The following is a 7901-nucleotide window of genomic DNA, read 5'->3' on the forward strand; positions in this document are numbered from 1 at the left end:
AAAATGGACTATGATGAATCCAAACACATCATGGGATGTTGGATAAGTATTGAGATATACACATCGAATCAACGAGAAACGTAGGTTATTCATGTCAATGAAAATGGAATTGCCATTAGCAGTCATGGTCATTCATTGAACCTAAGAATGTTTGATCACATGATTATAAACACTAATGTTTCCGCCATTAGAATAATCATACATATGTCCAATAATGAATCATATGCATAAGAGCATGATGATTCATTGGCCAGCCATAGAAGAATCGTCATGAATTCTCGAGGAGAACTAATGAGCGATTCCAGTGATGGACAGAACACTCTGTTATGTGACAAGAGGTTGCACATATTGAAGTTCAATCACTCGTAAGGATTTATGAAAATCCTAAGCTATTCAAGCTAAAAGGAGAAGTAAGAAGCTTGGAAAGATACTTAGTTAAAGTAAGAAGTTACTCAAAACTAACATTTTCTAATATACTAGGACTTATTAGTAGTACTAGGCTAATCATCTTGACAATTGTTGCAAGACCCTACGAAACGTATACCTAGTGCATTGTGAGTTGGTAGAACACTTGACCAGTGCAAGTTATATCATCCACCACAAATTCGTTGGTTATGTGATAAACAACAAGAAAGTTCTTTCAAGATAAAGAACCCGAACCAAGGTTGGGAACCTATACGTGTACTTGGTAAGGTTCATGCTTTGAGAGATAACATGAATATAAAGGAAAATGCAATACAAGAAGTTTGAACACATGGACATATGGTATTGACTACCCGAATGTGATGTCGACATTCTTCGTTTGAGTTATTATTAACTCACTTTATACATTGTTACATCCAAACGGGTTGTAGACAAAATTGAACCCCGTTAAAGTGAACACGGATTAACATAGTATTCGCCCATAGTCACTTGTATGAGGTGACGTCTCGAAGTGACTAGAGTGTGATGCGATTGATGGCAAGTTCAAGTGCCATGGAGTCATGTGTGATGACTAGTCGATCACATAGGCAGACTGTTAGGAACACCTTGTCGGGCATTATGATTGCTTATAGAGTTCTGGCAAATTTATATAGCCTGGTGGGGGCAAGAGCTACTATAGTATTCTAATGAGTCGATTCTTTTGACTAAAGACTGTTCGCCTAAGATGACACAGTTTCAGATTAACTTTGATTTGTGTTACTACGACCTTCGTAAATGGGGCCAAATGGGCATATTTTGGGTTATGATGGCTGTGGCTAGTCGAAGGGAATGAGTGCAATAGGAATTGTCCACCCCTAGTCAGGGTTATAACAATACCTCAGGGCCACTCGAGGAGTAATGAACTGGAAATGCGTGGCCACACTCGGAAGATATCTATGGTAGATAAATCCGGTCAATCAGTTATTCTCCAGATCGAGGAAACCACTCTCGATATGATCACTTGCAAGTACGACCTGAAAGACACCTTGCATTGAGTGGGAGATAATAATAAGACAAGAGAATTGGTGACGCACACTTGTCGAGGACAAGTGGGAGATTGTTGGAATATGTGTCCTCCGACAATAATGCGATCACAACTGTCGATCATGATGATCACATGTTTAAGTCTCATTTTAAGAATACATGTGGGAAGTAATATTTTACTGTCAACTGGTCCACACATATCGGTAATGATTGCCTGACTAGAGTTTGATATTACTGTCGTGGGACAGTGGTGATCAGTTGATCCCCTTAGGTCATACCTAAAGGGTAACACTCTTAATTTATTATTTAAGTGATCGTATGACGATACGGGTTAATTAAATTACTTAAAATTGGCGGACGATTTTGGAAGTAATATTTTCGTATCTCATTATAATTTGATTAAATAAGATACGGTCTAAGTAATCGAATTGTTTTATTACTTAGATGAAATTATTGTTTACGGAAACAATTAAAAGGAATGAATTGATTATTATAAATACAGAATGTTGTAATTTATGACTCAGGAACCCATTACGGTACAAGTAATTATGAATTACTAGGTTAACTTTATAAGTGACATATTTTATTAATATGTTGATTTTTAATTGTTAAAAATACATTTTATATAACTAATGTCATGAAACATGTTACATGTGACAAATTGACAAAATAATCTGTAAAATGGATTTTCCATTTTACACCATATGTGCCGAAAATAAGGAGGGAGTATTAGGCTTATTTTTGTGTTAATTATGTTTAGTGGAAGGCATAATCATAAGACCTAATACATAGCCTTACATGCCTATATTTCTTGGGAAGAATTGAAGCTCATGCATTGGCCATATCCACCCCCTCCTACCCGGTTTTCCTTGTGCAAGGCCAAGGGTCTTTTGCTCATTATTTTTCCTAATATACACTACATGCATACTAGTGTATTATTATTTTCATTCTAACATCTAAAAATAAAGAGTTTTTAGAGAGATTATTACTCCTTCTTCTCCCTTCTCTTAACCGAAAAATAAGAGACCAAATTCAATATTTTTGGGTCAATTTTATTTAGATTAATATTGTTCTAGTATTAATAATATTAATCTTTTTAAGGGGTTACTTTGGGTATTCATCTTTGGCAGAGATTCTACCCTTGAATCTTTGTTCATCCATATTAGGAGAGCTCAAGAACAAGTGAGTAGGAGAACTCATTTGTGCCCAATAATCCGAAATTTCTATTGTAAGAATGACGATTTCTTCTTTATCTTTATTCATGTTTGCATGCATAAGATCTAAATTAATTTTATGATTAAATTAAATTGTAACATATAAGAATATGTTGTATTATGAGATATAGATTTCTAACAAAAAACACCTCAAATAATGAGAGTTGCAATCAATAAAGAAAAATTACACTTCCAAAGCCTATAATTTATAAATAAATATTCCAAAAGTATAAATATACACTTGTGAACATAAACAGTTAGATTTAAACATAAAGAGATACTTAATAATGATAGTAAGGTACAAAATATCATAAAAAAAACCAACATAATTAGTTTAATACTCCTCGTTTGCTCCTTATATCTGAGCTCCTTCTAGCTAGCAACATTGCGTCGAGGTCAGGACATGATTCCCATGCCTGAAAAAGCTGAGTAATGTGAAGTTCAGAAGACCCGTTGTCCCGAATCTAAGTAAAAGATGGATCGTTACCGACCAAAGACAATGGGAGTGCCTTGTCATTTCTAGACAACAATCAAGCTTCAAGCGTAGACCAACACTAAATGCATAGCCTAAACACGCCGAAGCCCATAAACAATGAGCGGAAATCGCCATGATATCATTGAAGGCTTATCATAATTATCAACCCCTGAAAGTTACAACATTGTTACCTTAAGAAAAAATGCACTCGCAATTCGATTGATACAATCTACGATGCATGGCACAAAAAAAGGGGCAGCTAAATCAAGTAAAACTAAACTTAAAATGTTCAATTTAAACAAGAACACTAAGACTTGATGTCCCAATAACTAGCATAGATCAGTACATTAAACAAACAAGAATATAGATTATTGAGCAAAAAAAAAAATTTAAAGCTGTCAACTCTGACCAAAAGAGCACCTAAACATCACATTGCTTCACACTAATCAATCTAAACACCAATTTACCAAGGTCCAAATCAAAAACTAAGAGAGGAAGTGGATAAAACATTAGAAGATGTAGCTTTAAATCGCCATCCTTCTTCATAACAAACTGATTCAAAACTTTTAATCATTGCGCAATATTTTCCTGATTGAAACAAAATTTAGCAAGCAAAAGAGTAAGTAGTGACTGATTCATCGTCGTCATTTGATGCATTGCTACTGTCGCCATTCCTAGCCACGTCAATAGACAGCCACAAATGTCTCAAATACATCCTGCAATAATGAGACAAAACTTCTTGAGTTTAAAATACTTAGTGTATTCATTCAGAAACACTAGATATGAACAGCCGAATAAATGATTGTAGTTGAACATATTACCCTAGGTATCCCCAATTATATGGTTAAATTAACTGAATTGCATCTATCTGCAGATAAATGAATTAAAATGACTTTAAAAGACACTAGTTACACAATTTAAAATCAACATTAATGGCAAGTAACACATAATGAACTATAATAGTCATTCAAATATTTTCTGCATAAGGAAAAACATATACTTATTTGTTAAGTATACCAAAGTATTTTTCCACATAGATCTATTAGTAAGCATACTTTCGTATAAAAAAGAAAGAGGCTACCAAATTTCATAATAAAGATTGTAGTGACTGCATTAATCTATCAATTTGGCCTACCACAGTTCAACAAGAAACAACCCTTGAAAACACCTAACTACTGGACATTAAACAAGCTAAGCATGATTTCTTTCCAGGAGAGTCCTTCAACAACTGGGGTACCTACAAAACAGCACTCTCACAAATATGCCACCGTTTCAAAGTCCGTCTCACGAGCTAATCAAACGATGAAAACAAGCTTGAAGAGATCAAACAGCAAAGCAAGCATGACATGAAACGCTGCCTCAACTGGTGGGACTTCACCTGGTTTGGTTTTGGCTCAGTAATTGGGGCCGGGATATTTGTTCTCACGGGTCAAGAAGCCTATTTCGAAGCAGGACCTGCCATCGTCCTGTCGTATATGGTACCACAATGACATTGCATGATAAACATTTCATAAACGAATCCAAATTGATACATTCAAATAGAACAAAATTTGATAAATTACTAACAAAAAAACAAAATTATGGTACCTTAAAATTCAATTTAGCATTTTCTTTTTTCACAATAATTACATTTAAAACAGATATTTTAAAAAAAAAAATTACCTGATTAACAAGCACAACACGATGATTATGAAGCTGTTGAATAATCATATCACAAACAGTCGTTTTCCCGATGCCGTACCACCGGAATCACCTGCAAAATCAATTAATTAACTTAATTAAAACCTAATTAAGTAATCAAATACGCATAAACTATGCAAGTCATCAAACAAATTAGGGTAATTAGGGTTTAATACGGACCGATAACAAAGGGGTGTTTGGGAAATTTAGGATCAGGAGGAGTGAAAGAAGAAGAACGAAAGGGGCGGTGGTTAAATGACATCATTTGTGTGGTTGGCGAAGGGAAAGGATAAGTGGCGCTGGTGAAGGTTGTCGGCGATGTTGCGAGGGACAAACAAAAAAGGCAAATGTGAAGGGTCGTGTCATCATGTGTGAAAAGGAGAGGTTAAGGTAGTTTGTCTATTAATCTTTTTCACTTAATGAGAATATTTTACATCGGTTATTTAAAACCGATGTTAATATTATTCAATTTACATCGCTTATGTTAAACCGATGGCATAATACTTCTGTACATCGATTTTTAAAAATAACCGATGTATGGAAAAAAAACGGTACGCATTTTACATCGGTTTTTGTAGAAACCGATGTTATTTATTTTCATTTACATTGTTTCAACAAAACCGATGTCTTTGTGGCGATGTCAATAGGACTTTTTCTACTAGTGTTTATTTCTTTTTCATTCTTACTCCTACATGTACATTGGGACAATGTCCAAAATAAAGTGGAGGATGAGAATTTATATTCCAAAATACAAAAAATTGAAAAATTTCGAAAAAACTCAAAAATATGTTCTTTAATTTCATAAAAACAAAATCCATAAAAAAACCAAAAACATGTTCTTTACTATGTAGTGTAGAATTGTATATATTGTATATATTTGTTTGTTTGTTTGTCACTCTTATCACATTGGGTCGACTACGCCACATTCGAGGCATGAAGGAAATAGAAGACCGCATGGTATGATCTTTCCAAATCTCCTTCCTCCTTTTTATATGTTAATGACAATGTGGCTATCTTTTGATTGATGCGGTATGAACCAATGTGTTGCTAAGGGTTTGCATTTAGTTTATGTGGCACTATAGTTGATAGAAGCATATGCATTAGAGTTGTATATATGTCATGGTTAGAAAATTTTGTGAAAATGCCTATTTGGGAAGCTTGACAAGTGTATATATATAAGGCCCTTGTAGATAATTTTTCTCCTTGAGACTTTGTTTGCTAGAATACCCTTAAGACACCCTAGGATGTGTCATACTAGTATCTTTTGACCCATGGACTAAGGCCTAGTCAAGAGTACCTTGTGGTGTGATAACTCCTTGGCTACCGTTTATTCCAAGGTGACCTTTAAAGCCATGCAACCGTTCTTACACTTCTATCATCATATTTTGTCAACAAAAAGGGAATGGGCATAAAAATCGTCAAATTGAGTTCAAGTACCAAATCGAAATCAAAAAGTTTGCAAAATGCATCAATGAAAAGAGGAGCTAAAATAGACTCCTATGCTTTAACAAAAGTATCCTTGCTACAATTGGGGTTACTTTGAAAATTGTTCAAAAATGCAATATTGAAAAGAATTGCCAAAGTATCAAAATGCCAAACATCAAAAGTGGTAAAAGAAATGTTCTCAAAAAGTCAAATACCACAAGAAATTGGGGGGAAAAACAAATCAAAAAGCAAACTACAAATGTGAAACTTAAAACATCTTGATCTTTTTTATCCATTGATCCTTTTTTTGCTGCATGGTGGAAAGGGGACGATCCTTCTTCTTGTCTAGGCAAGAGGGGGAATTCCGCGATCCTACAGTGTTTCTAACACCATAGGGAGCATACTCTTGACAAAAGCATTTAGCGATTGAGGACAAAAGTACCCTAGTTTGACAGAACTTGGAGGTGATTTGTTGGTATCCTTTTAGACTTAGTAGTTTGGAGAAACAATATCTTTGATGGAGTGTGTACCCTTAAATTGCTTCCCTTGTAGATGATTTCCACCACTTAGATGAGGAAAGTTGCTATTCTTTTGTAGATGCATCCATTACTTGTTTTGTGTGCTTAATGCTTGGATGTATCGCCATTTTGGCAAGCCCCACCTTGCCTTGCAAGAAGGCATCTTACCTCATGGATGTTTTGTTGTGAGTTGAAGGGGCGGAGTGAGACCCGCTAATTATCTCACATCGGTTATATATTATTAGGATAGTTTAAATAATGGTCTAGTTCTAGTCACCTCTTTACTCAGGACAAGTAAAGGTTCGGTTTGGGGATGTTTGATGTGACTCTTAATTGCGCACATTTAGTCCCCTAATTGAGCCTATTTTGCATACTATTATAGCATTTCATGACCATTTTATCCGTCAAATCCTTTCTATTTTGCTTTCCTATTGCATTTTATGTAGGAAAGGAGATAATGAGGCGGAATTCCCGTCTCTCGCGCATATTCGAAAACTTGTTGACGATCTTGGATGGACTAGTATGAAGAGGAGGCAAGGACGATGACCAAAGAAGTAAGAATAAAGAGTATATATAAGGATTGAAGGCTTATAAGCAAGAATATGGAACCCTGTGCCAGGATCAGTGCGTCCTGAGGTTGGGACGAGCATACCAGAATGCCATGGTCCGAGCGGCATGACCACGGGAAGAGCGGATCAAGGTGCCATGATCCAAGCGTCTCCCAAGTGATACGAGCGGATCCCTTCACAGATTCAACCGTGCTTCAAGCCAAGACGCACGGATCCCCCCGGGAGTTGCCATATGATCCGCGCATTTCCCTCGGGACTTGCAAAGCTCTACTCAACACTTAGCATTGTTATTTACTAATCTACCCTTGCTTAACCTAATGATATACCACTATATATACTCCATTTTTACTAACCAAACCAAGTTTCCTTAGATTAGAACAAGTCCTCTTAGATTAGATTAAGCCTTCATTAGGAGTAGATTAGAATAGATTAATCTTAATCATTCCACATTAATCTTTCCTTATTTATTATTCAAAGTTTATTATTGGGAAATTGACGATTATTTGGTTATTATTGGAGAATTGACAACTCTTCATCAATCAAGTTTTCTTCTATTATTCTTTCCTTTCCAATT

The 7901-nt window shown here is 35.4% G+C and overlaps 1 long non-coding RNA gene across 4 annotated transcripts; it reads right to left on the bottom strand.

The window, feature by feature from the left end:
- Positions 1 to 2844: 2844 nt before the first annotated feature.
- Positions 2845 to 5215, bottom strand: LOC141600003 (uncharacterized). 4 transcript variants are annotated; one of them, XR_012524086.1, is made up of 5 exons: positions 4996 to 5215; positions 4798 to 4888; positions 4271 to 4601; positions 3767 to 3851; positions 2845 to 3304 (listed from the first exon to the last, which is right to left on the bottom strand). It is a non-coding gene; the product is annotated as an uncharacterized LOC141600003 (long non-coding RNA). The 4 variants fall into 4 exon arrangements; XR_012524088.1 differs by having other exon boundaries at positions 2845 to 3851; positions 4377 to 4601; XR_012524087.1 differs by having other exon boundaries at positions 2845 to 3851; positions 4373 to 4601.
- Positions 5216 to 7901: the final 2686 nt, after the last annotated feature.

The sequence above is a fragment of the Silene latifolia genome, chromosome 9 (assembly GCF_048544455.1).
Source record: "Silene latifolia isolate original U9 population chromosome 9, ASM4854445v1, whole genome shotgun sequence".
NCBI classification, from domain to species: Eukaryota; Viridiplantae; Streptophyta; class Magnoliopsida; order Caryophyllales; family Caryophyllaceae; genus Silene; species Silene latifolia.